This window comes from Triturus cristatus, chromosome 6, assembly GCF_964204655.1.
Source record: "Triturus cristatus chromosome 6, aTriCri1.1, whole genome shotgun sequence".
In the NCBI taxonomy this organism is placed as follows: domain Eukaryota; kingdom Metazoa; phylum Chordata; class Amphibia; order Caudata; family Salamandridae; genus Triturus; species Triturus cristatus.
The window spans coordinates 609,898,496-609,912,829 of record NC_140589.1 but is presented as its reverse complement, the minus strand read 5'-3'; the positions used below and the strand labels follow the sequence as shown (position 1 = coordinate 609,912,829).

Below are 14,334 nucleotides of genomic sequence, written 5' to 3'. Positions count from 1 at the left end.
TGCACACCAACTTTTCTTCACACTTCTTCCCGTCACTCCACCGCATTACCCTTGGCCATTCTGCTGGTCTCCTTCAGCACTGTATTGAAGCATTCCACTATGCCATTTGCCTCTGAGTGGCACGAAATGCATTTCTTGTGTTTAATCTCTGTCTTCGCTAGAAATTCTTCCATTTCCCTTGAAACAATTGAACCCCATTATCTGTGAGCAACACACCTGGGATATCTTCCCTGCATATCAAATTCTTTAAGCAACATCACCACATGCCTGGTTTCCACAACTTGCGTAATAGTCACCTCCGGCCACCTTGAAAATAAGTCCATCAATACAACAACATACATGGATCCCGCCTTTGAGTGAACAGGTGCAAGAATATCTAGGGCAACTTCATTCCACGGACCATCAGGCAACTTACTCACCACCAGGGGTTGTACTCTGGGTTTTGAAACTTTTTTGCTTGTCATAAACCGTACACACTCCCTAACTAACTTTTCTGTCTCCTTGTCCATCCCTGACCACCAAGAAACTGTTCTTAAACACTCCTTAGTCTTTGAAATCCCTCGATGCCCTTCATGCACCAACTTTTACAATGGATTTCCTAAAGTCACCGGTGGAATCAACCTTGTTCCTCTGGATAAAAGTCCCTGCTTTGCTACCAACTCCTCCCTTACATTCCAAAACATTTGACATTCCTTACCTCCATATTCTTTTTTGCGCCAACCAGATTTCAACATTTCAAACACAACCTGCAGCATGTCACCATCACAGGTGGCCCTCTCCCACTCTTCTTTAGAATTGGCACCTTCTATAACACACACACCTTTTTCTTCAAGCTCATTAGCTCACCCTCCATTCCTAATATGCTATCCACCAAATGAGATAAAGCATCAGCCACTACATTCCTGGCTTGTGGTATGTGTCCCACCAAGAAATCATATTCTTGCAAAGCTACTACCCACTTGGTAATTCTTTCTGACACCACATCAATTCCCTTTCTGTGGAAAATCTCTTTTAAAGGCTTATGATCAGTTTTAACCTTGAATTCACACTCTCAAAAAAAGGTCCACATTTTCCTCACAGCTCAATGAATTGCCAGGGCTTCCCTCTCTATAACAGAGTATCCGGTTTCCAGTCCCTTCAAACTCCTTGAAGGAAACATAATGGTCTGATACTGCTCCCTTCAAATTGAAGTGAAGTAATACTGCTCCTAACCCCTTGATACTCACGTCTGTAATTAGGGTGAATTTCACGGTGGTAACAAAACTATTCAAATTGGGAGCTCCAGCTAATTTCTGTTCTATCAACTTGAATTCTTCTTTATATTCACTGTCCCAAACAAAGTCCACACCCTTTTTTAACAAAGCCCTACACTCTTCATGGAAAAATTAGTAATGAATTCACAATAAATTTCAGCCATCCTCAAAAATCTGATCAGCTACTCCTTGTTTTGAGGTGAGACCAACCTATTGATGGCTCCCACAAGACCCCCTTTAGGTTTTATGCCTTTGTCAGAAATCTCATGTCCTAAATATTCTTTTTGGGTCCCCCTCAATTTGCACTTATTACCTTTTCTTTGTTAAGTTAACTGCTTGTAAACTCTTTAATACTGTCCTCATTCTCTCTTCATGTTCCATCATACTGGAACCACAAATGAGCACATTGTCCTGTTAAACTTTGGTGCCACCTTCTAGCCCTTTCAATACCTTTTCCATTGTTCTCTGGAAGACAGAAGCTGTTTTTAACCCAAAAGGCATCCTCTTGCACCTAAACGTGGCAAACAGCATCACAAATGCAGTCAAATCCTTGGAATTATCGTCCAGCTCAGTCAGGTGATATGCTGATTTCAAGCCAATTGAAGAGAAAACTTTGCCACCCCTCAATGACGTTAACATGTCTGCTATTTTAGTAATGGGATATTTATCGACTACAGCCCCTTTATTCAACTTCCTCAGGTTGACACATAATCTCACCTCTCCACTGCTCTTTCTTGCTAACACCACAAGAGCCAGCCACTTTCACTTCTTCAATCACACCAGCATTTACTAATTTCTCCAACTCCACACTCATGTCTGTCCTCACAGCAAATGGCACATTGCACACTTTGCCACACAATGGTTAGACTCCTTCCCTCAACTTAATTGTGTGGGTAAATCCCTTGAACAACCCAACACTGATCTAAACAATAAAGAAAATTCTTATATTAAGTCTGCAGCAACAACCTCATTCTTCACACCACCTTCTTGAGGTATCATCACTTGAATAGATGCTTTAATAATAATTGGTAGATCACTGTTAGGATCCAACAATACTCTTATCAGTAGCATACCTTCTCCAGTACTCAATCATACCTATAAAATAACCTTTCAGTTTGATTGGCTCCTCACTATATGCATATGGTTTAATATCTGGTTTCATTAACTTCACTCTTCTTGAAAGATGCTTTTTCAAAATTGTATTTAACACAAAAGTTATCTTAGGCTAGAGTCAAACAATATGATTGTTTTATCCCCTTCACCAAAGATCTCATAAATAGAACACTTTATATCTCCACTCCGAACTTTCAATATAATTTGCCCACACTCAAAATCTGAATCATCTTCCTTAAAATCTACTTCTTTAATGCTGACTTTGCCCTTTTCTTTTTTATTCCTGCATTTACACTAGAAGTGGCCTTTCTTACTGCAACCCTAGCACCAAGCTTTCACTGAAGGACATTCTTTGTCAAAGGCCAAATGACTCTTACTCCTCTTTGAAACACTTCCTCTCTTCTTTGTTACTCTCTTTTGTCATTTTTTTTATCTGCAAACCCCTGTTTTTGTTGCAGAACACTAACTTCCTGAGAAGACTCCTTCTTAATTACGGCAACGCACCTCATAGAATGCTCAGTTTCCTTCGCTACATTCAGTACCTCCTCTAAGGTAGATTCAACTCTCTGACAAAGCTCAGCTCTAACCTTCTCTTTGCTGCACCCCGACATGAACTGGTCTCTTAATCAGTGACAGAATTCTCTGAAGATTCACCCACTTTTTGTGTCCTCCTGTTGAAATGATATTGCTCAAGAATGGTACTGATATTTGGCAAGTAATGGTTGTCTACATTTTTTACAGCTATGTCATATTAACTAAATAACTCTGCATTACTCTTTGCAACAGCAGGGAGATGATAAAAAAATCCTGCCCTTCTGGGCCCAAACAATGAAACAGCAAAGCAGTCTTACGTTCAGAACTCAATGATGCGCCACAAACTTTGGCATATCGCTCAAAGACTATCTTACATTTGTTACATTTTATGTCTGGTTCACCTAAGGATGACAGGAAGAAAGGTGGTGCAGTTATATTCTGCATGGTCTACAAATCTTATCTTGCCCTAAGAATCTTTTACAGTGACACAATTTTTCATCTTGCCCAAAAAATCTTTTACAATGACTTAGTTTCCACTCTTGGTTTTCTTTCACAACCAAACACTAATGCAAGACAATATAACAATATAGATGTTAATTTAATAATTATTACATGTTATAATGCACAAAAATAAATGCTAACACACAAAAAAGCTCATTTGTTTGATTTACATAATTGTCCTTGGCAATTTCTGAGGCATCTGCCAAACAATTGACTGAAGCACTTTCCAACATCAGACAAAAAGGTACCTTTTGATGCTTAGTTTGTAGGTTTGCTTATCGACGCTAATGCGCAGGCAGACAGTCCATTAGTAGCATGCCTGTCATTGAGTGTGAGCCAGGCAAACAATCACTTCAAAGACATGCCTATCACCATTCTGAGGCATCCGAAGCGTGGCCTGTGCAATCAGCAAACTTGAAGCATGATGTTCTTGTTGCATATACTAGCCGTAAAAGCAACTGAATTCGGGCACAGGCTTTGGCGTGCCTATCGGCGTACACTACGACGTACACAACAACATGGATACAGTGAATGACAATGGGGTTGAAACTAACCCACCAAAAGGGCCACTCCGACGTCTGCTTGTGTGACTTTCTAAGAGAGGTCAGGCTTGTTTCTCTCGTGCATGTGTGCGTGCCCACGACCGATCTCTTGTTTCTGATGTGCAGCTCCCTCACACTCGGTTGCCCCAGTGCAAGCAATCCCCACAAGATATATCTCGCTCTGCATGCCTCCCTTGGGCTGGACCACCTCCATGCGCAGACTCTACACAAGATACCGCTTATTCTATACACCAGGAATGTGGTGAGGTTTCCTCATGCTTGGCTCACTCTAATGTACGCTTTCAACAAATGGCGCAGCTCACAGCAACTGCTGAAATGCACGGTGGGATAATTTTAGTTGCTCTTGCCCATCGGGTTGAAAACTCATGTTGACCACTCACCAGGCAACCTGCATTTTTACCAAGTGGATCATCTATTCCTGGGATGTTGAAATTAATTTTCATTATTTTACCTGTGTACTTCCTTCATCCTTCTGTGATGTCTTGTTGTTTTTATATCTTCTCACTTTTTCCTTACTGTTTTGCTCGTAACCAATGTTAAAATGTTGACTGCTTCTTCAAGTTATGAGTTGCAGGCGCAAAATATAACTTGCACTCAAGCACACACAATTTCAATCACAGGTAGTAATCAAGTATTTATTCCGTTATAAATTCCAGTCCACACAAAGTAAGGTATTTCCAAACACTGCTGTCCAAACATTGTCGCAACCGACAAGTGTTTTGTCCTCCTGGACTTTTTCAGGGCTATATGTATAGTGACATGTCCGAAGTAAGTTTAGTGTCTCTCCCAATTGTAATAGTTATAGAGTTTAGACCAGTGGTTCCGTCTATCTGGAACCCTACACAGTTGGTAGTCCCATTGTTCGACTGACTACGATGTAATCACCAAAGGTTTTTAGTGTCCGCAGCCATAGTATTTGGCTTTAATGAAGAACTGCAACACCATGATAAGTGTGAGGGTCCAAAAGTCCCCACATCCATGTATCGCCGTAAGTGCACTTAGACTTCAGTGAGAGGTCCAGTAAAGGGAGTGAAGCAGGTTAAACCCAACCGCCTTCTGTGGCACCTCCCTGTAGGGGAACAGCAGGCATGGCAAGAGGAAATCCCACTTCTGCCTCATGGGATCAGAAAGGCCCAGAAACAGGCCTATTTGTTTGATGTGTCAGGTACTAGTGGTTTGGTAGAAGCTGGCCGGCTGCGATGCAGAGTCCTGTGTCATCATCGAGGAAGCTGTCGATGAAGGACTTGCGATGCAATGGCCTGTGTTGAGGATAAATGACGCAGCAGCGATTCTGAGGAGACTGCGGGCTGTGATGCAAAGTCCTGCATCGGCAGTTTGTCACCCAGCAGTGCTTCTGAAACAGAGCTGAGAGGAGATGCACTGTGCTGCATAGGTTCTTCTCACAGGGCCACAGCTCAGCTGGCAAAGCACCTTCAGGCCCGCTTCCAAGGGTCCAGGACTAGGGTACAACACTTGGATGGCAAGACTCACAGCAAATAGAGTAGAGGTGTTGGGTTCAAGTAGGTTGGATCCTTTTCTGTCCCTGAGGCTCTGATTAGGAGGCCATCCAACAAGCTTCATCAAAGTGAGGTCAAGGCAGGAAGGCACTAGTCCAGTCCTTCTTACTCAGGCAGTAGGGTAGTGGATCAGCAGGGCAGCAGAGCAACAGGGCAACAGAGTAGGAGTCCATCTGGCAGAGCAGAAGAGCAGTCCTTCTGAATCTTCCACAGGTCCAGAGGTGTACTGAAAAGTTGGGTCTGAGGGTCTATTATTTACACCTGGTACCCACTTTGAAGTAGGAGAAGGTTCTGGAGGTCTCCACCCCAGAGGTGTTTGGAATTTCGTGACTCCCTGCCTTGGCCCCAGTTTTGCCTTGGGTCCCAATAGACCAGTGACAAACCTGTGTGAGTGTGCTCAGGCAGAGCTTTTGTGATGTGCAAGTGTGGTAGGAGACCGCTCCTCTCCCTTATCAAATCAGAGATGGGCCATACTGCCAACACCCATGCTCCTTAGGCTCACTGTCTGAAAGCAATATACAAAGACCAACTGCCAGCTACACCTAGTAGTGTGACCCAGGATACAGGCTGCAGGCACCAAATGCTATCCGGCCTCATGGAACTCATTTTGACCACAGCTTGCTGCCTTGCCCTGCTAAAGATTTTTGACATCCATTTCAGAATCTAAGCCAGAAGATAAAACTTTCAACCAGATTGAATCAGGTCTTTGTATCCAACCTACCCCCCTCCATTGTTGTCGGCCTTAACTTTTGACTTTGCCACGGTCTGGTCATCAGTTGCTTGCAATTGCTGCTTTGTGCTTTTTGGTGATGCAACTTAATTCAAACTTTAAAAATTCATATCTCCAGTTCACCTTATTGGAGTTTTGTCATTTTGGTGTCTAATTGTTCACTCTAATTTTCTCTATTTTTAGAAATTGCTGTGGGATTTCTATTGTGCTGTGTGCTCTACCTTTTAACTGTATTGGTACTGATAAACCCTTAGCACATTTCTCCTAAGTTAAGCCTCCCTGCTCTGTGCTACAGCTGGGAAGGGTTGAGTTCTGGTTTAAATGATTGAGACCTATCTGGAACTAGTATACATAATTGTGACATTATCGCTAAGTAAGGATCCACAATCCCTCCAACGAATAATCGACATTTTCACAGTAGGTATGCAAATAAAATGAAATGCAATTAAAAAACACAGTAAATATAATTGGATAATTCAGTATATTATCCAAAGAATTATTGATACAAATTTGACAAGTTCATATTCACATTGTGCATCCATAACAATATGTGCAATTTAGTAAAAAGAACATTCAGACATATATCAGACACTGGCCATGACAGACTGAACCACTGTTAAATAATGCCACCTGTTGACTGATTTCTTCATTCTCATTTAGTCCATTGTATGCCAAGTATAACAGATGTTTTGATTTACAATCCCTCAGGTGCATTATTGCAGCAATGTCACCTTCCTGAGGGTTTAGAGTGATTTTTCTCCAAAACTAACCATCAGATATCCCCTCTTCAGTGATTGTTGTTTTAAAAATGTTCCAGTAACGGGACTCTTGTAGTATCTCATCATATTCAGCTACAATGTTGTAAAATCAGTCTTCAGCTTTTTTTGGTTTGGGCCACATATGCAAAACCCAATGGACAGTTGACCATGTAAATTATGCATAGTGTTGCAATGGGTATGCTCATTCAAAATAAACTTCCTGTTGTTATTTAAAAATGCTTTAGTTTCTAATGCCAAGTTGCATGCTTTGCATTGTCCACACTTAAAATGTCCCAGAATGGGGTCCAAACTCCATTGTACACATATAGTTGGTTGCTCTTTGCTGGGCAATACAGAGCTATCCACATAGTCTTTTACATTCTTATACCTATTGAATACAAACAAGGGCTTGCTTGATGTCCCAACATCATCCTGCAGGATGGGGGTGGATGACATTGGGACTATCGGTTACCAGGTCCGACATCTTGTAGTCTATCCATTAAAGCCTTTTGCACTGTTATAGGATCCATTGCTAGTTACGCTGGAGCAATTGGGTGAGTTGTTATTCACTTATATTTATAATCATATATAGTTATGTAACTAGTACACACAAGCTGAAATTGTCTTATTTTCACGATCTAGGGTGCTTTCGGGACACTGTCCTTAGGAGGAACCAAATAAATATATCATAACACGCAATATTTAATGGATCAAAATATTTTTGAATCGTAAGACAGGCTTGCAACACATCATTACATTGGAATGCAAATTAAGTGTTTTTGTTACATGCCCAACTGAATTAATTTGGGGACTCGATGGTCAAATCTGAACTTGAATCTTTAAATTTGATATCTTTCCTTTCTACATAATCCCAGTTTGCATGAGCACCATTGTCAGTGAGCACCCTGTGAGAAATGAATTGTTGCCATAAATTATGGTAACTATTGTAAATAATACATACTCCATGAAATTTAACTTTGAGACTTGTGTGTTGAATTCTGTAATTTTGACACAACTATAGAGAAAATTCTTGGGGAACCTCTCTTGAAGAGAATTTATATCAACATAGTATATCCAACAGAACCATACATATGTGTATACTGTAATAAACCAAGGTTCTGAGGGACTTAGCTTAACCCCATTGATTGTAACGACCTCTAGTTCTAACCAGAGCTAGGTAAATCTTTGTTTAGTGCCAAAGAGAGTAGTGTATACTGTATGTTCATTTATCATTGCACATCAGCTCTAAGAATCTACAGTAAATCCGGTCCTGTATAACTCAGTTAAAAAATTGTAAATCTATTGATGTTCGTTTTTACATTTAGAGCAGGTTTCAAATTTTCAAGCATGCTCTATCCACCAGATTGTCTACTTAGTGGTAATGTGCATTTATATACTTAACCTTTTTAGTTTTAACATAGACAGTAGACAATAAAAATGTTCTATGTAGGAAACTCCTTTCCCCTACATCTGCTTGAAATGTGGTGGTGTTCCCACTGCTGAATCACAAGTTAATGCAACCTTTTTTTCGGGAGTAGCTTCATGAGTTTTTTCCAATGGTGGGAATGGTCATGCAAAATGTCTAGACACACATTAAAACAATCTAAAATTTTCCATGAATTTTGAATGGACACTCAGGATACACTCATTTTTTCTCCTCCAACCCTAAACTTAAAAGGGTGGACCATTGGCCATATGAATGGATTACCTGCCTTTGGAAGTGCACTTTCTAAATTACACATAGACTGACTCATTATGTCCCATTTAGAATCATAAATCTTTTTGATGCACCTAAGATACAGTTAGGCGTGCAAAAATATTTGTGAATGTTTTTTATGTAATCTTTTGTGAACATCTGCTAATCGAGAAAGAAAAGGGGAGAGTGGAAGAGAAGTATCAGACTTGACATGATGCAAGGAGTTACCCCTAGGTTTTTAACAATGGAAATCTGGGAGCGTCCAGGGATTTCCCCACCATTTATACATCAATACAAATCATATCAAAGGGGCATTGAAAACCACATTCTGCACTAGGTTTTCAAATCATCTTATGGCGATACAGTAAATCAGCATTTTGAGGCCATAAGAAAGCTCAACGCATAGGATTCTTCAGCATAATAACAACTCTTAATGGAGTGTTGTAGATGCCCTGTATCTGCTCTTCCAGCTTACTTTAAGTGTGTTAATGTGTCATGAAATCCAAATGCAGTACAATTCATCTAGCAGGCAACACATCCTTCATATAAGTCTCCTTTACTGCCTTGGATTGGCAGAATACTATACTAAGGTTCTCTTGTGCACCTCTTTATCAAATGTCATCAAAGAGCACTAACTTATGCAAGAGAGCAACTATGACCAGTCCATCGTTTTAGCTATTGGAGAGGATGTAGATTGTGCAATATTTTCTCAGTTGACATTTTTCTTTTTTGGCAGCTATTGTATTATTGTATCACTGCCATGAGCCTAGGGTATGGCATCCAATGAAACCTAAGTGAGAGACTTCAACCATGTTAAGAATTCCATGACCATCCTTTGTGCAGTTCTGTAAGGATTCCTGTGGCCTCTTTAATAGTGTATGCATTTTCCATGCAGGTCTGAAAGTAGATATGACCTACACTGCTTAGTAGCTAGGACAGTAGGTAACTCATAGGGCCAACATGTAACAATAGTCACTGGATAGGAATTATTTATTTGCATTCAAGTGACATTCCCTTCACCCTTCACTCTGAAAGTATTTCTAGACTTTTTGCAGAAGTCACTTTGTGTGTTTGTAGATAGGAAAATATCACACAAATTGTTTGTAAATGCCACAAAACTTCAAAATCTGGGCGTGTTACAATTATTTTGATACTATTACACTGCAAATACATTATCTTTCTCGGCCCTATCTCAAAAAGCAGAAATCTGTAAATTCTGATGTACAGTAACTGCACTAGTCCATTCCCCTGAAGGCATAAAGACAAATCACAGAACCTCATTCATGTGAACCAGAATTTCTTAACCTATGCTGCCATATGTATTTTTGTCTACCCAAGTTGTAGTTAGGTGCCGGAAGGCATCTGGGAATTGGACCCTTAATAAAATTACATTACTTCCACATCAGTGTACTTCAACGTTCAACGTTCTGCTTTGCTTACCACTTTATCAAAACTTGGGGGAATTCTTTACCAACAAAGAGTTCAGTTAGTGGGGTTGCAAGACTATTTTACACACGTGGCCTCAGTATTCACTTTCAGAGTCTTCAATTTTCAAAGACCTCTTTCTATGTAATATATGGTGTACCTGTGTCCTTAAATTCTCGAAACTTTCTATTTCTATTTAATTAGTTTGTGTTTTTTACTAATAGGAATGCACACTATTTTCCACAATCATAAGCGTGGCAATCCCTAATATATATTAATCCCTCGTCACTTTCTGTGGTGACTTTAAATGCTTCCGTGTCCATTCCTTTCTAATATCAGTATGTTGAACGGCAATATGGTGTTTAATCAACTGCTTAAGTTTAAGATGTTTTTGTTTGCTACAATTAGTTTTTCAAGGGGGTTATCCATTTAGCTAAATGTAGAAGCATGTAGTAGATTCTCTTCTCTTTTATATGTGCTCAGAGTATAAGCATAACTATCCATTTGTTACAACAGGCTGCCTACCATGGTCTTCTGTCTTATTCATGAGGATATCCTCTACTAGAGTTGTTCTTAACCTTCTATCTTCTTAGGACCCCCTTTTAATTGTCACTGTAATCCGCCCCGATTCATTATTGGTATCCGGGGACCTCCACTGAGCCATTACTGGAAGCCAGGGACCCTGGCTCAAGGAATTTCAATGATATGATACTCAAAAAATACAGAAAAATACAGAAACTAGCATTCATCAAACAAATACACAAACTATTAAATGTTTTATTTAATTCACAAATACAAAATTATACATTTTCGTTTCAATGGAACAGTTGGAGCTTTTCTAAATTCAACTGAGGCCACCCCTCGTCCAGACTGCATTATATCTGATGCATTTGCATCGCTCCCACTGATTTTGTTTTTAGCCTGCAATTTCAAATCCCTTCACATTTATGGAATCTGATAATGTATTCAATTTTCTAAACAGTCTCGGGCCACCTGAGTAGACGTCGTAGATCCTTTGGGGTTTCGAGGACCACAGTTTAAGAACCGCTGCTCTACTATATCATTTTCCACTAAGTGCTATTGCTTGCAGGATTAGATCACTCTATTTTCCAAACTTGAAGTAAATATTGTTTGACAAACCCTCAAAACCACCTTAAAAGAGTGAACAAAATGTACTTTAAGGAACCCGTAGGCCTCCACAGTAAAAGGTTATTCCAAAATTCATGAACATATTCTGGTATTCATTGGGTGAGAAACCCCAAATATATACATTTACCGTATCCCACAATCTCCATGTTCATTATTGGTTGTGCCACTTGTCAATTCTTACCGCTAAATTATAATGTGTTGAAGTGTTTTAATAGGATTGTATGAGCCGCCAGGATTTTCAACTGAGAATGATGATCATAACTTTGTATATCACTGCTGGTGCCAGAAATAAGTGACATTTTTTTATACATTGGCACTCACGTTAGACTCGAATCTCTATTCAGGTTAACTCTTCAGCATACACAAAAATGAGGCCATCGTCTCCCTTGGATTTTCAGTTTCTCTAGATCAATTTGTACTTTGTTTTATTGAAAAAATGACAGTTGTCAGAAGCCAGGTCTTCTGCAAGGCTAGGGATGTGGCATTTATTTTTAATCATTAGAGCTCTGGTATTAAAGATCTGTGCGTAAGACGAAAGATTGCTCTAATTATGACGGTGAAGTTGGAACATTGAGCACTGGTTGAAGAAGAGACATTTTGAGCAACTGAAATATGTTCTTGGCTGGCCTCTTGGTGCAAAGCATGACATCTGCTCCTGTTTTCAGTGAAAAACACTGAAGCACAGCCGTTCATCAAATCATTTTTATAAAATGTGGAGTTTAGCAGATGCCATGACATTTTGAACATTATTCTTCTGTGACATCAGTCAGTATGAGAAATGCTAAAAAGGCATGGTACTATGTGGCGTATTGCTTATACATATAGTCTCCCCTTCCAATATATGCTCAGCAGTCTTCCTGTACACATACCCTCAGTGTAAATATTCCAAATTTAAGGGAAGGGGTGGAACAGCAAAACGAAGCATAAAATACAAAGCAAATACTAGCCTTGAAATTGTCCAGTAAGTGACAAATTCTCCTAATCTGGACTTAAGTCCCGTCGAAATGCCCGAAGAAATAAATGGGCAGTACAGCCCTGTGAGGGATCACTTAGGACCTAGAACTCACTCAATAAAGTTTGAAAAGTCTAGCGCTATTTGTCAGATAACTGACAGATAAGGATTGGATTTTCTTCCAGCACTATCATAACCACACACACACACGCACACTAGCAAATACTGCAAATCTTTCAACTCAAAGGAAAGGAAGGGGTTGCGAAGCAAATAATCAGCTCAAGAAATGAAACGAAAACTAACCTCAAAATACTCAATTTCGGTTCAAATTCCCTTAAGTTGGACTTTCGAGAGTGCAAATAGGCTGTTTTAGGAGTGGATATTCACATTTGTGTATTTAACAACCAATTTAGACTCAGAAAGACATGCATGCGTTTCCAGGGTGAGAATTGGAAAGGAACACTCCAAAACTAGTAGGGGTGTAGTGGAAGGGTTTCTCCATAGGAAAGAAGTGTTGCTCATAGAGAAAAGGAAAAAGGCAGTTTTGGTAAAATACACACGCATAAATGCACACTTGCAAATAATTACAAATATGAATACGTGTGACTACCTGCAACTGTTGCAGTTACCCAAATAGTTCGAAATTAGGTGAAATCCAAAAACTATAGTGCTAGCATATGACAAACGTGGGAGTAAATGTAAAATATTTCTTCAATACTCAGATCCTTTGGGTTATAGATATTTAATTTTACAATTAAATAAACCGAATATTTAATGGACATAAACCTACTTTTAGGTAAACAGTGCAAAAAGAAATGCTTACCTTTTTGTGGGCGGCTGCGAACAGATGCGTTTTCAGAACAGGAGAATCATTCCTCTGTATGTATGTCACTTGCAGCTAAATCCTGAAACGAAAACAAACACATGAATTTCTTCTCAGGGAAGAAGAAAGGCAAACGGCACAGAGACACTGTGCACGATTCACAAAGTAGTGGTAATTTTCGGGATTTATGCACACACTCACACTGTAGAAATGCATGTTTAACCACAATAAGAATATTTCCAAGTCTTTCAGTAAGGTATACATGACTTTTTGTTTTCCCAAACTGAGCGTGTATAGAGCCACAATCTTGCAGAGATGTTTTAAAAATCTTTTTTCTTTTCGTGGAAAATATTTTATCATGAAATCATCTCCCTTTGTACAACCACCATGTGAAAACAGAAATATTTCCGCAATTCCATACCCACTGACGCTTGGTGAAAGGGCACATTTATGTGGCAAAGGCATTACAATATTTTACAAATAACCTAAAACTTGTGACTGTGAGGGTGTTCACCTCATGTGTATGTATATGTATTTCTCCGCCTTCTTCTCTGACCCCCTCCCCAAGGAAAAGCCCATGTCTACTTATCTATTTAGGAATGTGGGTGCCTAGCAAACATTGTGCAAAGTTTGCACTCAGAATGGCACCATCGCATGAATACATTTGCTGTTTCAGGCTTCATAAATGCCCTTACATGAAAATCTCTAAAACATAACCAAGAAACCGTCTTGAAAGAATGACCAAGAAAGGCATAACCACTAATGCTGGTTGAACCCGAAATTGCCCTCACAGGAATGTGAGATCATAATAGGGTAAGATTCCAGGGTGGGGAGGGGTGCTTACCTTTAAATAAAAGGAGCAATGGTGACAAACTTAATAAAAACAATCTGGTAATTGTTTCTGTAGGAAACTGGATTATTAGTAGGTGAGAGTATTCAGCCGCAGCTAGTAATAGTACCACAATCACTAATAGGTCCAGTCAAATCTCAGTAAATGAATCCTTTTTTAACCATTGGTAGGTTGGCAAACAAGCAGTCAGGCTTAACTTAGGAGACTAGTATATGTAAAGCATTTAATACAACCAATTCCTTAAATAAGTAAAACTACACAACACAATAAAAATCCAACTCCAAATTATAAAAATAGACAATATTTCTATCTTCAAAACAACACGAAAACGACAAAAACGAATGGAGGGAACCAGAGATATGAGGATACAAAGTGACAACAATGAGGATACCTGGTCATGCTGGAGTAGGACAAATTCACAAGTTTAGTCCAACTGTGATAGAGCACAGGCCAGGCAAAGGACCAAGTTA

The 14,334-nt window shown here is 39.6% G+C and overlaps 1 long non-coding RNA gene across 1 annotated transcript in view; it reads right to left on the bottom strand.

The window, feature by feature from the left end:
- The window catches only part of LOC146817623 (uncharacterized), a 1,003,010-nt gene that overhangs the window by 608,037 nt on the left and 380,639 nt on the right, over positions 1-14,334 (bottom strand). The window contains exon 2 of the long non-coding RNA XR_014962552.1: positions 13,015-13,096. This is a non-coding gene — a long non-coding RNA (uncharacterized LOC146817623). The remainder of the gene's footprint in view (positions 1-13,014; positions 13,097-14,334) is intronic.